Here is a 26,678-nt window from a genome sequence, read left to right as displayed (position 1 = left end):
TTTGGTACTGACATGACTGGGACAGGACAGCTTAGAGCTGAGCTGGCTTGCTGAGAGCCAAACCTGCAGCTTTCTAATTCCCGGTGTGCTGGTGGAATTGGGAGGATGAGTGCAGCTGATTCGTGGTGCTGCGAATGTCAGCAATTTTTATAGGCTTTGTGGGGGGCAGGTGTTTGCTGCCTCATCAGAGCAAATGCCTTGTTGGCAGGTGGCAGGCTCACACTGAGCTAGCAGGGGGTGGCACAGGGGCTAGGGCAGTGCAGGGCAGGCACTGAGGGCGCAGCATCAGCTCGCTGCAGACAGACGGCTCCATCTCCAGCCAGGGCTGCAGGCCGCCCCCACTGAGCTGCTGGCTCTGGGTCTCGGTGGGAGCCCGGAGCTGCTGCTCTCCACTGAGGCCAGTGCTCAGGGAGCAGCTCTGTGCTGAGCCTGCCCTGCTGCCTGGCAGGATCAGAATGTGCTGAGCCAGCCCTGGCTGGGTGCTCCAGAGAGCCATCACAGCTCTCCTCCAGCTTGGTGGGCACATCAGCCATCCCAAGGACAGTGGCAGGGTGCTTTTGTGCACACCATCCTTCTCCCATCCTGTCCTGGTTTAGGGCAAATTTGCGAAGAAACGTCCAAAGGGGTTCTTCTAGAAAGCAAATTCAAGCAGCCACTTGTCCAGACAGTTCAGGAAAATATTTCCTTGGAGAAAAGTGGAAGAACTCTGTTTATTTAACAGGCAAAGCATTCACCAGCACAAAAAAACTGTACAATATTAAAAAATAAAACGTCTTGCCAATCTGAAGACATGACAAACTCAGACAGTCCCCTTGGTGGGCTGTAGCTCAGCTCACCCAGTCTCTTATCAGTCCCTCCGGTGCTGGAAATGCCATGGCTCAGCCTGGGCCCATGGGCCACAGGTGCGAGCTGCCAGTGCTCTTCTGGGTTTTCAGTCCAGAGCAGGTTTAAACAGTTCCAAGAACAGTTCCCAAGAACAGTCCAGGGAACTTCTCTGCCTCTGCTAGCTAAACACTAACTAAAAGCAAAGGAGAGATCTGTCCTGCTGTCTGTCCGTGCTGCAGACAACACAGTCCAGGAGAAGGATGCAGGGGAGCAAGTGCAGTTCCTGAAAACAAACTATGCACTTCTTCTCTTCCCCCTTTGCTCTCAGAATCAGTCTAAAAGGTGCAAAACTCATTTCTGGGCTAAACAGACAAATGGGGATATGAGCATCATAAAGTCATCCCAGCACACATCCCTCTCTCTCTTCTGCAGGCTCAGCAGGCTCTGCCTCATCATCATCTCCCTGCTGATTTCCATACTCCAGGCTGAGTGGATGGGGCTGTGCCTGGTGCTCCTTATTGAACAGTCGTCTTCAACATATTTATCAACCACCTGGATGCAAGAGTTGAAAGCACCCTTCAGCAGGGTTGCTGGTGATGCCAATATGTGCCATGGAGTACATGTTCTGGCCCCAGTAGGGCTCCCAGGCTTGGCTTGTGCTGGGGACAGTTCCCCACACAAGGACACCGTGGCTTAGTGGTGGCCTTAGCAGCAAATTTGGGTACAGCTATTTTCACATACAGTTGGCTCTGCGGAACACTGCAGAAATAAGTTTATATCAGCTCTGCAGACAGCAGTGGACTGAGCTGGGTTTGGTGTGGAGAAGGGTTTGGTGGGTTTTTAGTCACTCTTTTGTTCATCAGTAGCTTTTGGACTTGTTAGCCACTTGCAACCAGCTTTGATAAAAGGACACTGGCCTTGAAGAAGCTAAGGCTTCTTCTTTTTACAGCTTTTGAAAAGGTAGCTGGCTGCTTGGGGAAAGAAAGACTGGAATTAAAACTGCTTCTCTTAAGAAAAAGCTGTGGCATGACCTGTCCTAAACTGTTGCTCTCTCAACACAGGAGAGACCATGGTATGTTCACAGACTTCTCTGAAGTGCTACAAATGCCAATTAGATGGGATTTACAGGGTAACAGCAAGAAGCAGAGTTGTGCTGAGAAATAAGGCAAACGGTGCCTTGTATCTTGAGGCAGAGTTCCTTCCTTCCTTCCTTCCTTCCTTCCTTCCTTCCTTCCTTCCTTCCTTCCTTCCTTCCTTCCTTCCTTCCGACACTTCCGACACTTCCGACACTTCCTTCCAACACTTCCTTCTGACACTTCCTTCCTCCCTCCTTCCTTTAAATGTTGAGGAAAGAAAACCTTGTGCTTAAAGCTTGTCTCCTTTTCTGCTGCACTGCAGTGGTAAGCTTGAAGGGGCAGGAGGAAGAGAGGGGAGGCTTTTCCAGGGAAGAGTTCATAAGAATGGATCTTTGTTTACATTTTTAGGCTGTGGCCATCATGGAGTTTCTGGATTAGACCCTTCCAGTGATGTCATATAAAATGTGGCTCGTAGCCCTCATGTATTTTCTCTCTGTGAGCAGTGAAGCAGCTGGGTGTTTTAAAAAGAAAATATAGGTGCATATCTATTAGCAATGTGTGACTTCTGAAAGGAAAGTGCATCTCAGAGCTGTCCTTTGTCCTCAAAACTTTGGCCCCTGAAGGAAGTGTCACTTCCTGGTCCCTTAAGGTGTGAGGGTTTGCTGTGCTTGAGGGAAAAACACCAATTGCTTTAAGTATCAGTTTGGGGCTCTGAGCTGATGGCTTTTTATACCTTGGGCCTTGTTTCTTGAGGGCTCAAGTCTAGGGCCAGTCTTGTTCAGTTATTTATCAGTGACCTGGATGCAGCATTTGAACACAACATGAGAAATTTGCTGGTGGCACCAAACTGGGAGGTGCTATTGACTTTCTACAGGGCCAGGAGGCTTTGAGAGGTTGGAAATTTGGTCTGTGAGCCATGGGGTGAAATTTAACAATAACAAATGCTGGATTCTGTGCCTGGAACAGGGGAATGCTGGGCAATATACACTGGGAGAGGAGTGCTCAGATAGTTGGGCCTTTCCAACTGAAAATAGTCTATGTTTTTGTTCTATTTTTTAAAGCTATGAATCACCCTGGAGAGAGGGGCAATCATCCTTGATTGGTTCACACACAGGCAAATCTGGGTGAGGATCAGAAGGCATTTGATTTGCTGCCATTGTTAAGAAAGGCTGCAGAATTTTGTCAGTGATGGATTTCTGGTGAAATCTGTTCAAAACCAGTGATGAAATGCTCACTAGACCAGAAAAAATCAACACTTCTGACTTTATGTTATGCAAAGCACACGGTTTCTGTACCAAATCAGTGGGGAAGAAGAAGAGCATCCTGTTTGAAATCCGATTTTTACATTATTCTTACGATGCTGTGCAGTCTGAGTCATGACTGTTGAACACTCAGCCTGTGTTGAACATTCAGCCTCTCTCAAAAACCAACCTGATTTTGAAAGGTGGGAACTGCTGCAGAAGAGAGGTAGAGGCCCAAACATCCTCACCTTGAAGTCTGTCATGGCTTACACATCTAGAAAAATGTTCAGTGAAAGCCATGTATGTGCTTTATTTTCCCTTTATGTTCTTTCACCATGGTGAAATAAGTGTAGCCGCCTGCTGCAAAACAAATAGAATGTAATCTTCCATTTTTATCTTGACCATTTTGAAATAGTCGGTTCAAATAGCTAAAGAATGGCATGCAGGCAGTTTGTGAAATCATTTTGCATGAAGGGATTTCAAAAAGCTTCCCCAAAAGCTACCTACAAGTTATTAACTCACATTTGGGGACCATCTGCCCAGTGGCTTTTCAAAATAATGCTCTAAGAACACAGGCTAAAAGCAAGAAATGTCTTACAAAAGCATATCTTCCAGAAAATGAAAAAAAAAAAAAAAAAAAAAAAAAGTAAATGGAAAAAAAAAAGAAAATAGAAAAAAGAAAAGGCAAAATCCACCATAACTGAGCCTTACCTTTTGTTATAACTACGTGATAAATCAAATTTGGGAACAGAAGTGTATCTGGGGCTTTGCCACAACACATGTATGTTCTGAAAATCATCTTGTAGTTCCTGTTGCAGAATTTTGACCTATTTTGCTCCTGCTACATTTTTTTGTGGAAATTGCAGTGAATGTAAAAGGGACATTACTGTGGCTCTTCAGATTGTACAGGCAAGAATTTACAGCAATTTTTCTTCTCTAGAGAATGACCGGAGATTGGAGAGGTTTTTTTTTCTAAATCCGTAAGGTTTCACCTAGATGGGAACACTTGGGAAGCATGATCTGAATGGGAATCAGAAAAATATAGTTCTTAATTACAATGACTCAAAATGTTGCACACACCTTTGTGGATAATCACATGTGGAATAAGGGTAGGCCTGATTTATGAGTAACGTAGTCCATTTTGGAATACCAAAACAAATTTAATCTCTATTATTTTAAAGAAGAATTGCTGTGCAGGGACTAACCAGGGCAAACATGGCTTTTTCCTTGGTAGACAGTCCCCATTTTTAAATGTCATCTCAGAAGTCAGGGAGGACACTGAAGTCATTGCAAACAGACATGCCATCTCCATAATTTGTTGTCCTCACAAGGGAACACTTCAACAAGGTGCTGAGCAACATTTTTTTGATGAGCTGCATTCCTTTTATCAGCTGTGAGTGTTGAGGGCCATTGGTATCACCCATGGTGAAGTACAGGTGGCATTGAGAGTGACCTGTGCTGCTCAACACCACTTGTTTCGTAGCTGTTGCCGAATTTCATAGGCATTGAATGAAGAATAACTTAATCCTAGAAGGGATGAAAAAACCTTTCCCATTCTTAACTGCAGAGCACTAACCCCTGGGATCAATCCAGTAGGGGGATGATCAACATCCATACAAAAAGGCTGAGAAAATTGGGGTTGTTCAGCCTGGAGAAGAGAAGGCTTTGGGGTGACCTCACTGTGGCCTTCCAGGACCTGAAGGAAGCCCACAGGAAAGATGGAGAGAGACTCTTGACAAGGGCCTGGACTGACAGGACAAGGGACAATGGGTTCACACTGGCAGAGAGCAGGTTTAGATTGGATATCAGGAAAAAATTGTTCCCTGTGAAGATGGTGAGGCCCTGGCACAAGTTTCCCAGAGAAGAAACTGTGGCTGCCCCATCCCTGGAAGTGTTCAAGGCCAGGCTGGATGGGGTTTGGAGCAACCTGGGCTAGTGGAAGGAGTCCCTGCCCATGGCAGGGGGTTGGAACTGGATGATCTTTACCAACCCAAACCATTCTGTGATTCTGTGACTGGAATTTGGGCCAGAGAGATGCCCACTCCACCCTTACTTGATTCAAATTGTGTTTCGACTCTGAAGACCTAATCTGCTGTAGAATTGAATGGATGTTTTGCAACTGGCTTCAGCAGACAGAGAGAGGATGAAATAGCACTGGTGCTGATTTTGGTAAACTTTCCCACTGCTGGTTGGATGGAGCAAGGGTTTGTCTGAGCCCTGTTTTTTGAACTGGTGGCAAAAATCACTTTTGAAAAGGATCAGGATGAGGCAGTTATTCCCCACTGTCAGCTTGGAGCCTAAATTATGAATCAATCTGTTTCTGTGGTCTCTTATATAAGGCTGGGTATCACTGCCAGTCCATAATGCTTAAACTGGGAAAAATGGAGCTGGAGAAGGTGGAAACGATCTAGGCAAATGGCACTTTTGTACTTTCCTTAAGGAAAGGGTTGCAAGTGCTGAACTGATACGTAAAGACCTTTTGTAGATTCACAGCATGCCAGATTATTGAAAAGATAGCTGGAATAGCAATCTATTCCATGTTTTTATTTTTTGTAATTTATAGTCTGCGTATTTCCTTCAGTGTCCTGGCCCTTTGGAATCCAGTTCAGTTTTTGGCTTCTCTGATTACCTCTGTCACTAAGTTCCGTAACCTAATTACATCTTTTGTTAGAAAGTAATTCCTTTACCTGCTTTTAAATTTTCTGCTGTGGATCATTCACACATCTCCTGTAAGGCTTCTTAGCCAGCTTTAAGCTCCAGCACCTAAAGCTGGATCCTAAAATGGGCTGATCCACAGATTACTGTAAAGATGATATTTTCACTTTCACTCTCTTTTTCTCATGCATCCTGTCACCATTACAGCTGTGACTGCACCCTGTGTAGTGAACTCAAGCCTTCACTTTGCACGTAGTGAAACTCTTTACTGGTGGTCTCTCATAGGTGGAATTTAGAGCACTGACTCTAAATTCTAAGTGGTGGCAGCCAGGTCTCTTGAATATTCACTGTTGGTTAAGTTTTAGCCTGATTCAGATTTAAATCTGGGCTGGCTTCTTTTTAACCAGCATCACTATAAATACCCAGAATGTTTTTATTCAGAACTCAGACAAAAATTTAGATCTCTGTGATATATGTGAGGATTTTTTCTAACACGTTATGCAGCTGCAAATTCAACTGGCCGTTTTGCTGCATGTTCACCCAGCTTTTTCCTCTTTCTCTGAAGAATCTCAACATTCCTTTTATCCTAACTACTGTGAATGAATTGATCATTGGTAGACTACTCTGTCTCATTTCTGTCTTTCCAAAGAAAATTAAAATATTCAGTGGAACACAAGCACCAGGGGGACTTGCCTGGTCTTCTACCATGATTACACCAGTTGTGTCACAGAGAGGGGACATTCAGCCTTTCTTGAAGCAGTTGCAGGCTTCACAGGAACAAATCTGTTCCAGTACCTGAAGGGACAAAGATGGAGAGAAATTTTTTACAAATGTAGTGTCAGAACAAGGGGAAATGGCTTCACACTGACAGAGAGCAGGTTTAGATTGGCTGTTAGGAAGAAATTGTTGCCTGTGAGGATGGTGAGGCCCTGGCACAGTTGCCCATAGAAGCTGTGGCTGCTCCCATGCACTTTCCTGAAAAATCTTTTGTCCCTTTTCAGTTTGTGAATGGCCTGGTTCTTCCTACAGCCACCAGAGTCATTAACAAGGCTGTCTCACCATGCTGCCCTGTTAGTTCTGCTAGCCTCCATGAGTCACAGCAACACCTCCCACAAGCTCTAGCAGCACCTGTGGAAGTCACACACTGTCAGACTCAACACTGCCTTGTGCCAGCCTAAATTTGCCTTTGTCATAGGCAAACCCGACCCTATGCTGCATTTCATGAGGGGAGTTGCTGTTGTTTCAATAAAGCCTGTGTTTTTTCTGATGGCAAGGTGCTCCTGGTCTACATTCCCAGTTCACAGAGCAAAAGTCTGTGCTCACACAGCCTGTGTGGGAGCAGGAACAGAGGAAAGGCAATGCCACAGAAACATTGCTCTGATACTGCTGAACATACCAAGGCTGGTCTAATTAAGCTGGAGGTGAAAGAGTTAATCTAGGCCTTGCCATGGCAGCCAAAGGGTGCACTTTAGGTATTTGCCAATATCTTACTCAAAACCAGTAAGTCCCAGTCCTGACACAATAGAAGACACTTGGTTGGTGGTCTCTTATTTTTCCTTTTTCACAGGGGTCAGAACTGAGCTCAGGGCTCAGTTTAGACATTTTGGATAGCATAGTTCAAGTGTAGGATACTGATCTCTGCCAAGAACTTAAAACTGAATCCAGCCACCACAGAATCAGGTAGTTCCTTAGGAAAGTTTGTTAGACTTGTCAGTATTGACACTGGATTTCAGATGTATATTTGCTTAATTACTCTTTTGATAAAACCCCTTATTAAGCAATTCTGCTCTCCATCTGGTGCTGATCTGACTTAAAATACAGCAAGATTGGCAACTCATTAATTTATGGACAGGATAAGTATAAAATTTGCATAAATCAGTTAATACTAGAAAGTACAAAATTTGTAGTTTCTTGAAAAAGCAAACTGTGAACCTTTCCTCAGGACAGAAACTCTTTGTGAGATGGAGAAATATCTCACATGTTTCTTATGACAAAATATCGAGTATGATATTTTGGTTTTTCAGATTCCTTTCCCATTGATTCTTGTTCTAAATATAGAACTATACTTGTCTTGAAACTGGTGACACGTTGTGTTCAAGGCAAAATTCCTGCTCTCTAATGATGTGGTTTTATTTTTAAGGCTTTAATCTTACATCAATAATTTTAAGTGCTTTTCAGTGATGCTCTGAGCGAGGAACTACCATCCTTCTTTGTTGTTTTCAGTGCCAGATGACATTTTTATCCAATGGTAGGCATTCATTTGCCATGAAGATTGAGTTCCAGGAATGCAGTGTATAGATGTGAGGCAATTTTGATCATTGCTCTCTGGAAATCATAGTGATTACATGCATTTTAGTAGTTAGTTTACCCTCTGGATTGCAACTCCTTCTTCTGAATCATTAGAAGGAAATCACACTAGTTTTTTGGGGTTTTTTTCCCTGAAATATTAAAAATCTTGTTTAAAATGAACCCCCCTGCTCTAGCTTGTAGGAAGTGCAGGTTACCATCTGTGAGAAGTGGCAAACAGTTCATCTCGCATATGATTGAGGAAACCTTTGCCAGAGAACTCGGGATTGAATCAGAAATGTTTCCATGAAAAATGTATCTTCCAAGCACCTAACACCCTCCAGAAAAAAACAGTTAATGGAGAAAGTCCCTTGCTTTGCTCTATTCCATTTGACAAAAGTGTCCCTGCATATTCTTTTCCTTGTGTTTGGAAAAGACTGGGAGGAAGTGCAGAGACCAGCTTCACGTGAATGAAAAGCTGCTCTTTGCAAGTCATTTCCTGACTGTTCTGAGTGATGGCTTTCACAGAATCCTTAGGGCTGGAAGGGACGTCTGGAGCTCATCCAGTCCAACCCCCCTGCCCAGGCAGGGTCACCCAGAGCAGGCGACACAGGAACACATCCAGTCAGGTTGGGAATGTCTCTAGAGGGGGAACTCCAGGCCCTTCCTGGGCAGCTGTTCCAGTGCTCTGCCACCCTCAGTGGAAAGAAATTCTTCCTTCTGCTGAGTTGGAACTTGTGTTTAGTTTATGGCCATTGCTCCCTGTCCTCTCATTGAGCACCACTGAAGAGAGCCTGGCACCGTCCTCTTGACATCCTCTTTGAGATATTTTTACGTCCTTTCCTGACCTTCTGTGCACCTCAGGTGATAAGACAGAGCTGAGAAGTAAGATATGGAAAGGGTTCCTCTGGATTCATAGAGTCTGCTTAGAACAGCTGCAGACAAAGACAGTTTCAAGACAGGAGGTTGCAGCTCAGGACAAACCTTACTTTAAAGGACTGCTGACAGGTGTTTGACAGCAAAAACTTTAGTACCAAGGAGCCTCTCTGTTAAACAGAAAGCTCACAGCAGGACACTGCTGCATTAACAAGATTTTCTCTGGCTGCTCCAATTCCCTTTAGCTTTTTTTTTTTTTTTGGTAATCATCTTTCAAACTGCAGCAGCATTTGTTGTCCTGAGGTGCTGATTCCAGTGTTCCAGTGGAAGAGATTTTAGTGGAAGCTTCTCCTGCAGTGTGCACAGGCTTCATTTCAGGTCAGTAATCACATCCTCCTCAGCCTCTCCTGGGGCTCTCACATTGATCATCCTCCAGCTGGAAGAATTGTCTGAGAGGAAGGGCATGACTGTTGTGTTGCGGTCATGTTTCTAGACTGAGGGTGGACTGAGGGAAGCTTCTGCCCTTTGGATTCTGGGGAGACCTGGCATTTGGATGTGGTGTGGGTGTGCAAGCTGTCAGCCTTCCTGCTCCATCATGCTCATCTGTCCCCCTCCAGACAGCCAGTTATGCTGGGGAGGGACAAGAGGAGAGGGCAGGGCATGTGATGGGTGACTTGAGCTGGTGTTTGGGTTCTGAGCAACAAAGTCTCTGCTGGATGAGGCTGTGTCACCAACAAAAGGCTCATTGACTGTTCTGAGTCATCATCAACAGTCCACGAGAAGGACTTGAGTTGATGTGAGGGGGTAGGAAGTTTGCCCCAGGACAAATCTGGAGAACAAAACATCCACAGAAATAAAACATGCTTTATGTTTTCCAGTGTTACCTGGAGAGCCAGATGGGAGCAAAAATTAAAAGCAGGAGGCCAGGGGATCTAAAAGCTTGTGAGAAAGGGCTCTTTGACATCCTTTGCTACCTTTTCCTGGGAAAGCTGGAATAACACTATGGATCACAAGTGATCCTTCTGCTAAACTGACTCTAGAACCAGGCTGACACCTACCTACCTTCTCAGCAAAAAAGGGCATTACTTTGGCTAGATACACTCAAAGGTACTGGAGAGCCCATTGCTTCAGTACCTGTGTGAAGGGAATCTTGCTACTGAGTAGAATTTCCACAGCTAAGTTAGGATTTTATTCCCCTTTCCCCAGATAAATGCCTTTTTTTTTGTAAATATTCTGTGGACAAGGCTTCTTTGGCATCTTTCAATAAAGCTCATTTTTTGAAAGTGGCAGGGCAAAAGAGGAGGAAACATGTAGAGTGAGATTTGTCTGTTATTTTCTAGTATGAATATTTTTTTTGAAGAATGATATGGTGTCCAACTGCTGCTTGAAGTACTCCCTCTAGCCTAGAGAATATTTGCTTGTTCACATAAAGAGCGAACCTTCTGTGCTGTTGGCTTCCAACTGGTTTGGAAATACCCTCAGGAAGATAGAGATGGAAGTTCAGATAGAGGGAAAGGAGGGAATTTGGATTCTTGAGCAGGGGCTGTCATCACTCCATGAGGAGGTAAGAAAAAATAATCATGCTTCCTCTGATCAGCCTCATTTCTGGGAGGAGGTAGAATTTAGGTTCCTAACTGGCAAACTCCGTGTTACTTCTGGATTTAAAGAGAAGCCAGAGTCCAGGCACTTGGGGAACTGAATCCCCTGGGAAATGAGAGTGCAGGATTCTACAGCAGGAGACTGCACTGGGGTTTTGATATTCTGCATTTGGGATCACCATAGCTGTATGTGCAACTAGTAAGGATTTCAACATCCAGTTCCTCCTGTGACCTGGCCTTCCCATCCCACATCAGGGAATTGTGGTTTTGCCTCAGGAAGCATCAACCCTGCTAGTGTGGCATCGAGGACCATATCCCTGAGGTGATAACCAAGAAACATGTAAGGAGCAGCTCTTTTACTCATCTTGAATTACATTCACCTGTCTCTCAAGAGCCCTTTCCCCCCTCACAGGTTGAGGCCTGTACTTTTACTAAAGGCTGGTGCAGTGCCAGCTATCCATGAGAATGTCTGGAACTAGGACTTGCATCCAGACATGTCACTAAGGCTGTAAAAACAAGGAAGAACTGCAACCCTTACAAGTGCTGAAGACAGTTTGCAACAGCCAGAGGAGGTGTGTGATAAACCAGTAAATTCTGCTGCCTCTCTGTGTTCTCCAGAGTGACCTGGAGCTCAGGCAGTAGTGATGTTCTCCAGACAGCTCTCCACGGCTTCCCTAAGACACCAGTGAGCCATGAGATTGAGGCAGAAATTCCAGTGTGGGGAGGGTGTGAGTCATGAGATGGTGAGTGAAGGAAACAGCAGGATAAAAATAACAGAGCCCAGTGTGATGCAGAATATTAATCTCCTGCCCTGTGTTATCCTCACTTGTATTACAGGCAGCACTCTGCTGTAGTGTAGATGCTCTGCTGCTCAAAACAGATCCCTCTGTGCTACTCAGAAAGATTATGGCTCAGGATGCCAGATTGCAGGGACTCCTAATACTCCTGCCTCAAGTTGGCTGAAAATTCTTAATCATGACATTCCTTTCCTGCTGTAGAAAATACGTAATCAAAGAGCGTCAAAACGCTACATTCATATTTTTCATGTTTACATGGAAATGTAAATTTCAGTTAATTAAATGTCAATTTCAGTTAGTTTGACATCACCTGAAAAAAATTATTTATTCAAAATTTAAATTACTGAAGTCCATTTCATTTTCCAACCTTTTTTTTTCCTCTCCTTCTTCCTTCAAAAGGAGAAAAGAAAGGAGAAGAGTATGAAAATACCATGAAAAACCCACATAATACTCAAGTTTGATTCTAGCTAACATAAATCAGTAGGGGGAAAAAAGGAAGAAAAGTAGAATTGGTAAAATAAAATTAAAAAAAGAAAGCACCAAATATTTTATTTTGAGATGTGAATCTCTCTTTTTCTACTCAAATCTGCCATCAGATTTGATAAGCCTAGTTCCGAGATCATTCACAACCAAATCAGGATCCCTTCTAGGGAGCATTTCCAGCTCAGCCACTGTGAGATTTCTAACCAGTCCCCTTGACATTTCCTCTAATCACTGGACAGTGATCTTCAGAGAGCTCTTGGGAGCCTAGGAAACCTCTGATATTTTTCAATCCAGCAAGGAATCTGGGCACCATAAAGACAGGAGGAGCTTTTCCTTTAACTTCAAAGGGTACCAACTCTGGCACTGAGGCTTCAGTGCAGATTAACATGTGGGGAGCTCTTCTGACAGAAACGGCCTTTGGTATTTCAGAGTGGGGAGAACTGTTTATTTCATTTCACACAGATTCACTTCAAAACCTTTCCAAAGGATTTAGTTTTGCTGCTTTTTTTTTTGTTGTTGTTTCTTTTTTTTTCATGTACGTCACCTTTGGGCTTAAGTTCACTTTCAAGACTGTAAAACTTTACCAAAACTGGGGAACAGCCTTCTGAGACAGGCAGGGATGTGGCTGTGTGGTCCCCATGCTGCAGGACCCACAGGGTGAATGAGCAATATTTGTAGGGCTCTCTCTCCTCTTTGCCCTTTCAGGGCTGCTTTATGAAGTGAAGTGTTTGCACACACGCTGAAAGAAGTCACTGTTCAATTATGATGGATTTAAGGGGGATGTGTGTATGTGTAAAATCATGTGGTTCAGGTGTGCAGTTATGGCCACAGTCGTCCTTGCTCCCTTTCAGACCCCATTGAAACCAACTTCTTTCATCCCACTGAGCTGAAAAATCCCTTTGTTTCTACTTCTTTCTTTTCTATTTTGTCTTACAGAAGCTGCCTGGGAAGCTGCTTGGGAATAACTTTTCTGGTTTTAAATATTCTTCTTAAGCAATCTCCTGTTATTTTTTACTTTTATATTTCCATCTATTTAACTTATTCCCGCATACCAAGTCTTTTTTATTTTCCAAGGCATAAAGAAAGAAAGATTTATTTTGGAAGTTCTACAAAAATGGAAGTCATTGTAATCATGATTTGATGTCCTTGGAACACACTTTATTTACTATTTGTTTTTATTAGGACATTGTTCAAATGTAACTTTAAGCCCAATAAGGTTCCAGGACTAATCTCCTGGGAGAGGATATTTATGGTCCATATTTTCAGAGAGGGAGATTGGAAGTAGAAAAAGGCTTAAGTATTTAGGCCTTGCTTCAGCTCTGAAGGCAGGGGAAATCTGCAAATAGTTACTTGACCAGTTAAAGGAGAGGGTGGCATGTGCAGATGCCCAGCTTCAAGGGGCACTTGCATTCCATGTGTGCTCATTCCAAGCAGAAACATGGGCCTCAGACTGTGTGCATTACTGCAGGGGAACTGACCTATTTTTCTGGAGAGGAAAAATCTACCATAAAAATCTAATTTGCAAGGATTGTGGGAGTGGAAACAGGGCTGGTTTTTTTTGTCTCTAGGATATTTGGTTATGCAAACAAATTGATGAGGGAGAAACTTCCAGCAGGAAAACTGTTGATGGTGCTCAGTGGCACTCAATTAATTGTAACACTCTTGAAAGGGAAGTGAAATAATGGTGAATCTTTCAGAGAATCAGAGAATCATGGAATGGCCTGGGTGGGAAAGGACCTTAAAGATCCTCTAGTTCCAACCCCCCACCATGGGAAAGGACACCTTCCACTTTGTTCTAAGCCATAATTTTGTGTCCAGTGTAGAGCCTAATGGTTTTTCCTCCTTAATCAATGCAGCTTTTTGCATGACACTGTCCTGATTGCCTTCCTCCTGCAGACACTGACCATTAGGAAGACACTGCTGCAGAGTCTGAAACCAAACCAGCCTATTCCTTGTTCTCAAGTCATCTTGGGTTAGAAGCTGCTGAAAAACTTCCTTCTGGATAAATAACTGTGATGTCCCCATCATCCCCAGAATTGGATTCCTTCACTGGGATTGCTGAAACACTGGTCTGCTCCAAGGTTTCTCTCATAGAAGAATACTTCAGCTTCACAACAGGAGTGAGAAAAGTTTAAATGCTTTAGGACTCACTCCTAGGCACAAGATTTTATCATTTGAGCTTTTGTTTGGAAATAAATTGAGTTCTTGTCATAGATTGGGCATCTTATCCCCTGCTTCATACATATCAAACTTTCTCATAATTCTGGAAGAAGATTCAAGTGTTTGTTCTCTTTCTTTTATTGGCGCTCCTCTTTATTTATTTTGTATTCTTGAGATGTGCTGCATCTCTGGAGTTTGTATTTCTACTTTTACCATAAAAATGCTGTACATACAAGTCTAGAATGCATCTGAAGATTAGTCTAATTTTTCATGTGACTTTGACTTGAACATTTTTCTGTTTATGTTTATATTGCTATTTCAAATATGTTCATTACCTGTATTCTTTATGCCTGTTTCCCATCTCTCTAACTCAATAAAATAATGTCCCCATTCTTCAGAACCATGCCCCGTGTGCGTGACAGTGATAACAGTTTCTGAATAATAATGACTGATAATTTTAAATGTGCTAATCTATATTTATATCTATTTCTATGTCTATATGTGTCTGTCACAGCCTGAAAATCTTCTGATGTGGGATTTGAGACGGTGAAAAATTACCAGCAAGTGGTAAGCTCAGCTCAGGGATACTTCTTCATAAGTCTTTTTGGACTTGAAAGGTAGATTTTCCTGCTCCATAAAGGTTTATCTTCTTTATTTCAGTTCTCATCCATGGCTAAATTTAGAACTGATATTACATGAATCAGTGGAGTGTCACCCATTTCACCAGTACTTCCCTGTGCAGCTCTTGGAACTGGATGCTGTAGGACCTGGCCCTGCCTTGTGAGAGTCCTTTAGGCAGATTCCCAGCTGGCATGAACCAGCCTCATTTCCTTGACATTAGTGGAGATCTTCTGGTTTTGCTCACTGAACGCCTCAGAGTTTACCTGCATTTAAATGCAACTTGTTTCTGTGAATCACAAACTTTTTAAAGGAATTTGTTTGGGTTTTTTTGTAACCCTCTCTACTCAGGAAAAGAGTACCATGACCTGGGAGATGTGTGGATTGATGGAAGCCTTAGGCCTTTAACTAGAGAACTTCATCCTTGTCATGTGGATCTTCCTTGCAACTCCCCTGATTTTCTTTTGCTGGATAGATCCAGTGAGGTGCTCAGTTCTGTGCTGAGGCATAGTCTTGACTGACGTGAACAGATGCACAAACGGATGCAGGACTGAGGCTTTAATGAGGAGATTTCTGAGTCTGGAAACAGGCTTTGATCTTAGAGTCAACTTATCAAAATTCTGAGTGCTCTGAGCATTCATGGACATTAAAGTCCCTCAGAGCAAGGGCATGAAACCATTCAGTGCCTCTCCTGCTTTGGGGAGATTCAGCTTTTTTTGGCTTTTTCTTTGGAAAAGACATTCAGTGCCAGTAGAAACTTGAGGCCATTGTACAATGCTGGCTTTTTATTACTGCAATATTCCTTTGGGTCTCAAAGGTTTAGTGAAGTCAGTGGGAAATTTTCTGTCATTTTCAGTGTGTTGGGAACATGTCCTTGCTGCAAGTAAGACTCCATCAAATACAACTGTTTACAAAGCAAAGAGAGAAGGACATTTCTGGTCCTTGTCTGTTTAATGCTGTATGCCAAGCCTCTGTTCAGGATTTTAAATCATACAAATTGCAAAATGTCCAATTTAAATAAAACAAAGGCTGAACCAACTCAAGCTGTGGGCTATTTAACACAAGGAATGGGCAATAGGACCTCCTGGGAGAAGCCTGAGGATTGTGAGTGGTGACAGTGGTGATGGGGACAGGTGGCTTCTCTGACCTACCTACACCTCCATCACTGAACTGAGTGGAGCTCTATTTTCTCATGTCCACCAGAATGACAGCTCCTGATTCCTCTTACATCCTGGAGGCATAGTATACACATCTAGACATCTCCAATCAGAAACAAGATTTGTTCCTGTAAACAAACAGCTGGGGCTGGCTTCTAATTAAGGTTTCTATTAATAAGGCATCTTCTTTAGGTGAGCTACTGCTGCTGTTTTGCCAAAAGCACGTTCACTAATTTCTTTTCAGCTTCTCCTTGTTATTATTAGAGCATAGGAAGCAAGTCAATGGTTTAATAAGCTTGAGTTTCAGACTAGACTAATCAAATAATTTTTATTCTATTTATCAGCTTTTAATTTGCAATGAAAGATTAATTTTAGATGAAAATATCTTCAACCTGAAAAGGGGATTTTGCTTAGAAGTTGACTGTTCTTAACCAGCACCTAGCTCTGTGCTTGAACTTTGTGCCTGTAGTTACAGGAAAAAAGATCCAAGGTAAACACAAGAGAAGCCACCTAATGATAAGAAGAGTGATGGACTGAAATCCACCGAGGTGAAGGTGGTGCAAAAATCTGTCTAGGACCAGATTCTTAATCCCAGGATCCAGTCCCATCCCCTTGTGAGCATGTTTGCAGCAAAAGAACCTTGCAGAGAATGTGCCTGCCATCAGCCTGATTTGGCTGCCAACACTCTGCTGAATGCTGAGTTCATTCATTATTATTGCTGGCTTTTCAGGAGGCAAGATGAGCAAAATCAACATCAATCTCCAACAGATGGGATCAGGGGAGGGCAGCTGCAGGCATTTGGTGCACTACATACGGCAGGCGAGCGCACGTGGAATCCTCTGCCCCCGGAGCTCCAGTGTTTCCATTCCACAGGCAGCAGGAAAATACAATTATCTGAATTAACTGCCCGCAAATCCCTGCACTTTGTGCTGCCCAGTCGGGAATTCAGGCAGGACCCAGGAACACTGAGACAGAGGTGCCATTCCTCACATGGCAGCAGTGGAAAAGCACATTCCTGCCTATGTGAGATGAGCAGGGGCATTCCTGAAAGCCTCCTTCCTTTTCTTTTTTGTTCTTAGTAGCTCATTCTGTTTGTTTTTACTTTTCAGGCTGGCAAATGAGATTACAGAAAATAAAATGCAGAGGAAATGTGTAAACAAGATTACTAGGGCAAAACAATGCCTCTCAGCACATTAACTGCACTGGGAGATGTGAGGCTGGAGCAGGGCTGGAAGCAGTTTTTGCCTGGGTACAGCAGATGCAGGCAGAAAATATTAATTATGTGCTCTGAGAGAGCTGTTCTCACCCTGTTCAGAGTGCTGACAAACTGACGGTGGGAAAGAAGCACGAAGAGTTCAACTTGTTAGGGGTATTTTTATTATTCTTTCACCCCAAAACATCGTTTTGAAATTATGTTGGATTTTGACCACTTTCAAAGGATCTCAGCTGTCATTTTGCTGTCTCTCATGCATGGACCCACACACACTTGTCTCTGTGGATAGGACACAAGAGCTGTCGTAAGATGAGAAATCTGATAATAACCAAAAATGTTTTGTTGATGATAGAGAGGGGATACTTTTGGTTGGATTCTTTGCTCTTGGTTTAAAATTCTCGGTTGTTGATGCAAGCCCTGTCTGCCCAGTCTGTCTCAAGAGCTGTGAACTCTTACCTTCGAGAGCTCTGCAGGAGGAAGGGCCCACAGGAGAAATAAAACTAGCTCGTGCTTAAAAAAAAAAACAACATAATCACATCAAGACAAATCCTCCACCTTTCTGCTTGCTGGCAGAATCTCTGCTCCCTCCCACGCAGTCCCAGCTGGAGAGCCTTTACTTGCAGCAAAGCCACTCTGGTTGTGACAGTCCCTTTCCACTCACTGCTCCCTTTTCTTTCCTTCCTAGGGAGCAGCAGCTGCCACCACAGCCCCTCTTTTCTGCTTCCAAGGGGCTCCCCACTTATGCAATTTGCAGAAGGCAAAGGAAGAAAATATTGAATAGATTCTAGACAGGGTCAGGCAGATTTTCCTAGTGGCAGAGATTAGCAGGTCCAGTGCTGCAGTGAGCATCCTGCTTCAACTTCAGGTGTAGTCAAATCTTTCACCCAGGCCCTGAACCTGCCTCACACACAAAGCCAGGGCAGAGGAGCTCTGTGCTCATGTGCTTCTGGGTATAAAAGTGCCTTTCAGGCCAGAGTTGAACCTGGTGTTCGGAGTGAGGCTAAGTTAATGTGTTGGGGGGAATGTAGCTGGGTGGGAGCTTTTTTGCACATGACTGGCCAAAATCGGTCTCTTTAGCATTGCCAGGATCAGTGCTGCTGCTGAGGGGTCATCTAGGGAGAGTGTTCCCTTATCCTCTCTCTGCCAACCAGGAGAAGGAAGGAATAAGTATCTTGAGCAACCTGGTCTGGTGGAAGGTGTCCCTGCTCAGGCCAGGAGGTTGGAATGAGGTGGTCTTTAAGGTCCATTCCAATCCAAACCATTCTGTGACCTTATTAAACCATGCTGAATCCTGGCTGAGTCAAGGGCCAGTAGTTTCTGTCATTAAAGAGCAAAGCTCAAAGCAGCTTTTGGGAAGAAGATGGGATAGAAGGCACAAATTAATTTTCCTCTGCTCACTCTGGGGTCTGCCTCATTCCTGCCCATTGATGAGATGGATGCCAGTGTGGAAGCTGGGCACAGATGTGTGCTTCAGTAGCTAATGAGGTGTGACTGCTTCTCTTCTTGCTCAGGAAGCACAGCAGAGTGCTCCTTTCTCTGCCACAGGCCATCCTCCAGGACATCTGAACCGGGATTCTAACGCTCAGGGAAGGAGAAGTGTCAGAGGGTGAGGAATGAGCGGAGCAGCCTTTGGGGACGGAAGGGGCAAGAGCAGCCTTAGTGCAGTTTGTGTGTTGGCTAAGGATTGTTTTATAAATGGAGCACAGCTATCATCCCTCATCTGCTTGGAGGTTACAAACCTCTCTGGAGGATAACCAGTTATTTGGATTGGCTTAAACAGGACAACTCACTGCAACAGTGTGGAGCCAAGATACCCGTGTGAGCACCTCAGCAGAGAGTCACAAACAAGACTGAAGGGGAAAAGAAATCCCATCTGTCAGTGAAGAATTTGCACAAAACCTCCTGATTGCTAGAATTCCATACCCTGGTATTCCATGAGTTTCACAGAATCATGGGATGGCTTTGGTTGGAAGCCTTAAAGCCCATCCAGTTCCAACCCCCTGCCATGGGGTACACTTTCCACTAGGTTGCTCAGAGCCCTATCTAACCTGGTGTTGGACTTTTCCTGGGATGGGGCAGCCACAGAAACATCTCTGAGCAAGTTTCTTTCAACTCTTTCTCTCATTGACCCTGCACAGCTCAGGCTGACAGGCGAATAGGGTGTAAGAGCAAACCCCTTTCTGTCTGGTTACAGAAATTGCTATCTTTGCTCAGGTATACTTTGCTCTTATGCTAGGAGAATGATGGACTAGAGATCAAAATTCTCCTTTCAGAGCCTTCCCAATGCCATTCTTCATCCTCTATCATGCATCCCTGAGCCCCACTGGCACTGCCTGGCTATGCAGGTGGAGAGGTGGAGAATTTCCGGGCTCAACACCACACCCAGGGTAATTTCTGGGTTGCTTTAACTTTCCTTGATTTTTCCATTCTTTTTGTGCTCATTAGTGTGACAAAAAACCAGGCTGCTCCCAGCACATATTTGTTAGACATAGCAGGAAGAGTACAGATCTTTAAATGTGAGGGACATGGTTTCCTCAGTAGCTTTTTTTGCCCTGTTTTGCCAAACTGGCAATCCCTGCTCAGCCTCATTGGGAAATTGCCACAAATAAAGCCCATACTGAAAAGCTTTGAAGTACAAATAACTATCAAGGGAATGAGTCCAAGAGTCCATCGCTGTCCCAACTTTTCTTCACTTAAATTGGTGTTTTGCTAGGCAAGGTTTGAGATTCTGGAAGAAAAAACTCTAATATAAAATAATTTCTTTTTTTCTTTTTCTTTTTTTTTTTTTTAATAAGGTGTGTTTAAAGCACTTTGATACACCAGAATGCAGTGCAGAAAGGCAGCTTTTATCACTTACCTTTGATCATCTAATAGGTTTTCTGTGAGGAATATGAGCAAGAGCTGGTGGGAAAAAGAAAGGGACAGGCAACAGTTAATGGCAGTTTTTAAAACTGACCATCCAGACTAGTGGAGCTGAGTAAATGTGACAGCTAAAACTCTGACTTCCCTGGCTCTGTCCATATGAATTGTTGGTAAAACTTCCCTTCCCTGAGATGAGCACTTCAGAACTCCATGGTAAGCTTTGCCATTCTCTGTGTTTGCACTGATATGAATCTGAATAAAAATTTCTTCTCACAACTTACTTTATTCACGATATAAGAAGGTTCTAAGAATAAAACCTAGCTAAGTATCTCCTGACTCACCCTCAAAAAAAAAAAAGGAAACTCAGGCCTAGAAGAGTCTTTACAAGTGGTTGTGTGGTGAAAGAATGTTCATCTTTTTTATGGTACCCATAGTTTGAGGATAGGCATGAGGGGAAATCATTCTCTGGAGAGATATAGTCCAAGGAAAAGCAGAAACACTATAAGAGAATGGATGGGACATGGAAAAATAATGAATTCTTTTGCCATGGCTCCAGGCCAAGAAGATGGAATTGCTGATAAGCAGGTGAATCATGTGAAAATAAGGTAAGATTATTCTCTTATTCTCCCCTTGGACACAGGAAGTCCATTCTGAGGAAGGTGCTTTGATTAAGTGGAAGTTGTTTCCAGGCTACACAACCTCCCTTCCTCTGTGTACAAGTCAGCCCCAAAGATCCATCTTAGCCAATAAATGTACCAAATTCCTAAAGGAATAGGCTGTGAACAGCCTTATAAGGAAGGTATGAAAGGCTTTGGGAAAGAAGGTTGTACAGGAGGGAAGAAAGTAATAGGGAATGGCTTAGGAAAAATACCAAACCCTGAAGCTCCAAAAATTCAGTGAAATTAATCTCCCGAAGAGAGTACTCAAGCAAGTGAGAACAGTCCTTGGTGACCAGCTTAAACCTCCCAAGATATGAGGATGGGATGAAGTGAAAATCACCTCCCATTTCTGCTCCTTCACCATTATCCTATCTGCTTTGTGCTGGAAATGTGTCTCTGTTAGTCACAGAACAACTGCACATAAGAAAAGGGAAAAGAAGGAAAATCTGCAACGACTAGGATTCGGTGACCAATTGATGCCATGGCTACTGATCCCAGTGAATTTTAACAGGCTGATGCCAGCACAGTGTTAACTTTCTTTCATGGGGTGAAGTGATTTCATCAGGCTTTTCCTTTCACTAAAGGGCCTGACTGAAGTGATGGTGACATCTCTAAACAGGATTCTGATGGTAATATCTCCAGTGAAAATCTGCAGGATGTGCAGGAAATTTCCATCCCTCTTTTGTCTCAGGTAGCCATGGCATGAGAGCAGTTTTTGTGACATTTCTGAAAGAAATGTCAATAAATCAACTTCACTCAAAGGCCACATTAGCAGTGTAACCACTTTTTAAAAGAGTCTAGAAATAATACAAAGACCTCAGCTCTGTTCCAACATAAATTTATGATTGTGAGGCACACCAAAGTGTGTGCGACATAAAACACAAACTGTTTTCAGAAATACTTCTGGCTTTCTCTTGATGTAGCTTGATGCATAAGAGCAGTTTATAGATTGTCACTTGTTCCAACACTTAAAAAAATTTTTTTTTAATGTTGAAGGAAGAATTTCTGTTTTTTCTAGTTCTCTTTTTTCTATTTTCCCCCTTACATTTTGTCCCAAATTTAGAAGTAAAAGTACTTAATGGAAATAACTGAAAACTTCAAAAGCTCAAACTGAAATGTTTCATAAACCAGCAATTTTTGTCCTAGCTGAAATGGCACAGAGTGCCATGAATAGAATATATAGGAAATTATGGTTACCTCTGAATAATATTATTTGTAGAAAGTGTCATAGAAAACAGACAAGAAGGTGAAACAAATCTTTATTGCTCTGGATGAGATGTTTCCAGTCACCTAAACCATGTTATCCAGCAGAACATTCTTATAACTTTATCCACTAGCTCCATTTTTACTCAAAATCCATTAGACACTTCCCATTTTCCAGGGAGTTAAAGGCTGATAAAACCACATTGGTGATCAAGATAAAAACTGACAATAAATAAGTGTGAATTTATCTGACTGTAGAGGATGATCTGGTCTGATGTATGTGGTCATCGTTCTGTGGCTCCCATCCAGGATTCCCATCAGCCTGTTTGTGAGCTTGTCTCTGTCCTTGTACTCCCAAAACACCTCTAGCAATCCATTGGAAGCTGTGGGAAAACAGGTCCTGCACTAAACACAACCCTGTGCTGAAAGAGTGATGTGAAAATATGAAGAATGATCTGTGAGGAGGGTAGTTTTATATTTCTAATCTCCATTCTTGAAATGACAATCTTCCTTCCAGATATACCTGTTATAGTTGGATAATGAGATTATTTGCTCTTGCAATTGAGGGAAAACTATTGTGTGAATATTAAGAAAAGCTTTAGTGGTGTATAGTTATGTTAGTGTAGTTTAGATGTCCTCTGTTCTCCCCATGGTTCCCTTTCCCGCCCCTGTATTGTTGCCATCAGACAGCCTGGGTTGTCTAGGACAGGTACAAAGAAGGCTGCACATGTGTCCCTTGCATGGTGCAGCTGGGAATGGAAAAACTTGGTGCCTGGGGGGGCAGTATGGCAACACCTGACCTCCAACCAAGTTACAAGATAGCAGTCTCCACTGATAAATGGCAAAGAAGAGCTGACTGACAGACTTTGGGAGGGGCCAGGGCTGACTGATGCACCGCCCAGGGGTATAAAACACTGAGCATCCATCTTGAAGATGAACCGGCCATGAGGCCAGTTCCCTGCATTGCAAATTTTTCATTATGTAGTCCTTTTGTTCTATTTTTGTTAAGGTTTAATAAACCTTTTCCAATTTTCAAAGTGAGCAGTTGTTTTTCACATACCTGAAATGAGAGCCCATATCTCAAAGTGTGTTTGTCAATTTAATCATACAAGGAAGAAAAGTATGGAGCAGCTGATGCTTGTGAGAGACTTAAGAACAATGAATAGGATTTTAAAAATACCAGCCCTATTGAGGTAACAGCTCTGTTGTGCTTCAGCCTGGTGCTACAGGCCTTGTGTTTGTTTCTCTGTTGCCAGAAAAGCTTAACCAAGATTAAGGTTTTTATCAGTACTTGAAATTTTATTTTGATATCTCAGATTCCACAGAACATAACTCAGGGAAATAATACAATTTTCTTTCAGTAGCATTGATCCAGTTTGGATCTCATGTTATTTGGAGTTGCAACAAGTCAGAGAATTTATCTTAGTCACAAAATGAGGCACAGAAATGCCTTTGCTATAGATAAATTAAGATAAAATTGTATGATTGAATCTCATTCCTTTAGGTAGTTTAAGGTTAAAACAGCCTGGCACCAGGGCAGAGCTCTGATAGTGAACATTTTTTACGAAAGCTCCATCATCTTCCAAACCTCCAACTTTCCCAAAAACCTAGTCTCTGAACTTTGGTAAATTGGTAAGATATTCTGCCCTCACCCTTCCTAATGTCCTTCAAAATATGAGATTTTTTTCTCTTGGTTGTAACTACTTATCCTTTCTTCTTAAAATATAAGAAAAAGATTTTTTTTTTATCTGATTGAGTACTTTGCCAGATTATTGTGTCCCATGAAGAGCCTCTGTCTCTGTGGATTGTTCTTTATTTGATCAGAAGTTTAGGAAATTAATCTTTCCATCTCTGGCTGTAAAAGTTAGATTGAATGATCCCGGTTCCCTTCTAATGTCTGGTGCTTAAGGTGGCCCAACAGTTCTTTTTTTTTTTTTCCCCACACATTTTAAATTTAGACTGTTCTCCACCCTAACACTTATCTGATGATATGCAAATGCAAGATGGGTGTGAAAGACCACAAAATTTCACTCAATCAAAGTGCAAAAGTAAGGACTTTTTTCTTCATTTGTCACACTTAGAGAAGTTAAAGTGCTGGTCTACAGATAAGTCCACTCAGTTCACATCAGGTGAGTGGGAGAAGATTCCAGGCCAAAGAGATTGAACCACTCACCACATGATGAAAGCTTGACCTTACAACCCCAAAATCTGCCCTCACATCAGTGACCTCAGTGGCTCTTTGCCCTTTCTCTACAGTGATACTCTTCATGCTCCATGAAATGTGCATTGCTTTGACAGCCAGCAGAGTACTGAAAGATGGGAAACAAAAATTGCAAATATAAAGTTCTTGACTCACTGAGTTGATCTCCCAAAGGAGATGTTTTTTCCTATATGGGGTCTTCAAACTTGAAAACCAAAAAACCTTTTTAAGAATTTGTGACAAAAAAAAAAAAAAAAAGGTTATTATTAGGTTATTATTAGATCTCTAATTAGCCCTCTAATTTCTGATTCCTTTTTGTCTTGTCTGCTGTCCTTTGCTCCCACAACACTCTTTAGCATAAGTCAGGTGTTTGAAACAGCTCAAAGCAGTTGTGTTTGCAGTAGAAATTTTGCTTCTAATCACATGCAGTCCATACTGTTTGCTCCTTGTCTTGCTGAAGATAAAAGATTTTCCTAAAAGCAGCTGCCTGGCTAAGAACAGAACAGGGAAAGCTGAAATTCCAGGGATTAAATTGGATTTTCCCATGCAAGAGCATGTACACAGTGAGATTTGCCAGCCTGTTTATTCCTCTGTAAAGTCCAGTGAAGACAGCTTCAGAAGATCACAGATAACTCACATACCAGGAGAAGTTACTTCTCAGTGATGAATCCATACTAAATTTATCCCAATTCCAGAGCAGCAGTTTATAGTGCTATAGTTTACAGCAGTTTATGTTTTAAAATGAACCTCCTTTCCTTGCCTTCTGAGACTTGAGTTTCACTTGGGAAACTTCTCTCAACAGCTCTGTGTTGTTTTTTTTTTTTTCTTCTCTTTCAAGTAAAATCATGAGCTGCTGAAAGGTTCCAATGAGCTTCCAATTTAAGTTCTGTGGGATAGCAGGGCCCTCCAAATGGTCTCTGCAGAAGTGGCTCTTGGCAAAGGCAACACTCCTTTTTTATTTGGTTTCCTCTGTGAGGGTGAAATCCCCACCATGAGGGCAGCCGTGGGCTGGAGAAGGAAGGTTCTGTATAATCCTGGGAGATAAATAGTTAAAATATTATTAATCTGAAAGTGGATGGAGGGAATACAGACCCTAATGGGTACACGAGATAAATAGCAAGGGTGCAAAGTTGGGAATACAATGAGAAAGGCAGACAAAAATAAGAGGATGAGGGACATTGACTTCTGCTCTCTGAGACTTCAGGGATGCCACTGAAAGGAAGATCTGCATGGGTACAGGATACAAAAATAATTATTAGGAAGAGGCATGATAGTCAGATAACATCATGATAGGAAATCTGGAAGACTCACTTGTAGTGTTTTTATTCCTCAGTGAAATAGGTGGAAAACACACGGGAGAGCTGTAATCACAGAGGTGCTCATCATTCTCAGAGTGTCCAGCTGAGTGTAAAGAAAGGAACCTGCAATCAGGCTAAGCATACAGCTGGGCTGATATCTTTCTAATAGTCTGGTGTCTGGTTTTGGGGTATTTTTGAGGCTTTTTTTGTTATAAATAGTTGCCAAATTCACTTTGTAAAATGGGTACCCAGTAGCAATAGCTGGAATGTAAGATGGTTCTGCTTATTTTCCTCTGAGACTTTAGCTTGCAATCAGGTCACTGTAAGGAGACTTTTTTGGTCCATGTGGAGTCATATCGTTCCCTCCTCCTCCAAGTCCCCTGATTTGGATGGATTTTGAAGACAAAATTATATCACATGTAGGCCTCAGGTGTAGCTTTTCAAATTTGCAATGTTTCAATGAGTAAAACAGTTTTGGTGGTTCTGGGATAGCTATGGATAAGAAGGGAAATATTATTTTCTGGGCTGAAGCAGTGAATTCCAGATAGTGACATCATAAATTTCAATGGACCTTGGATACATGGGTTCAATCATACACTTTAGGCATTGAGCACCTTCAACTCCCCAGCTGCAGAAATCAATCCATGAGAGGGACAGCTCCAACTTCTGCTTGCCTATGTTTAAAAGCCTTTCCCATGTCTACAAAACATGTTGGCCATAAAAATGGATCAATCCAAGGAGACAAAACCCCATTATTTCTTGTAGATGAAATTAAGTAGTGTGAGAGTTGAGAACATCAAATCTCAAGGAGACTAGCTCCTGAGTGTGTGTTAATTATCAATTCTAACAGCGCCAATCCCATGGAAAGGAAAGAGCTCATCTGCAACCATATAAATAGTATGTATGTATTATTTGGTACATAATAGTATGTACCAAACACACATTTGCTTCCAACAGGATTTTTCCAGTGGTTCCCATGTGTGTCTGTTAAAAATGTGTCTCAATACCAGGAGTCACCCAGGTATTCCAGGAGGAAAACAAAACAAAATCCTGGTTGAAACTGAACTGCTGGCCATGTGCCTGAGGTTGCCTCTTAAAGCCAGAAAAGAGATAAGACTGAAATAATGTGAGATAATGATTGATGATGCAACTTCCCTCCCTCATTTTAAAAGGAAATAATGACCTGTTGGATTCCTGCCTTGCTTGCATTTAAATACAAACGCTTTCAGTCTCAAGATCTTACGGGCTGCAATCTTCTGCACAGAGGAAACCATCTTTAGTTTAGTGATGAAAGGAAACAGATGGTCTCTCCTTTATGCACTAATCTTCCTGTATGTTTCAGAAAATTAAGGTTTGGGAAGTGGAGTTGAGGCAGGGTGAATTCTTCTCCTGGGAGAGAATATTCAACAAAAATCACTTCAAGTAGATTTACTTAAAATTATATCTCTTTTTATGGATAAGTAATTCACAG

General features: G+C 42.5%; 1 protein-coding gene across 6 annotated transcripts in view; it reads left to right on the top strand.

Annotated features, from left to right (window-relative positions):
• KCNA5 (potassium voltage-gated channel subfamily A member 5) overlaps nt 1-26,678 on the top strand; it is a 198,906-nt gene that overhangs the window by 12,525 nt on the left and 159,703 nt on the right. The window contains exon 2 of one of the 6 annotated variants that reach the window (XM_071418030.1): nt 13,734-14,397. The exons of 4 other annotated variants lie outside the window; for them this stretch is intronic. The gene's annotated coding sequence lies outside the window, so the exon portion shown is untranslated. Of the gene's footprint in view, nt 1-13,693; nt 14,398-26,678 lie in introns of those variants that run through there. One more of the 6 variants, XM_071418035.1, reaches the window with a different exon arrangement.

Source organism: Agelaius tricolor, unplaced genomic scaffold, assembly GCF_023055355.1.
Source record: "Agelaius tricolor isolate 1412-34295 unplaced genomic scaffold, bAgeTri1.0.p SCAF_74, whole genome shotgun sequence".
Lineage (NCBI taxonomy): Eukaryota > Metazoa > Chordata > Aves > Passeriformes > Icteridae > Agelaius > Agelaius tricolor.
This window is presented reverse-complemented; position numbering and strand designations above follow the sequence as displayed.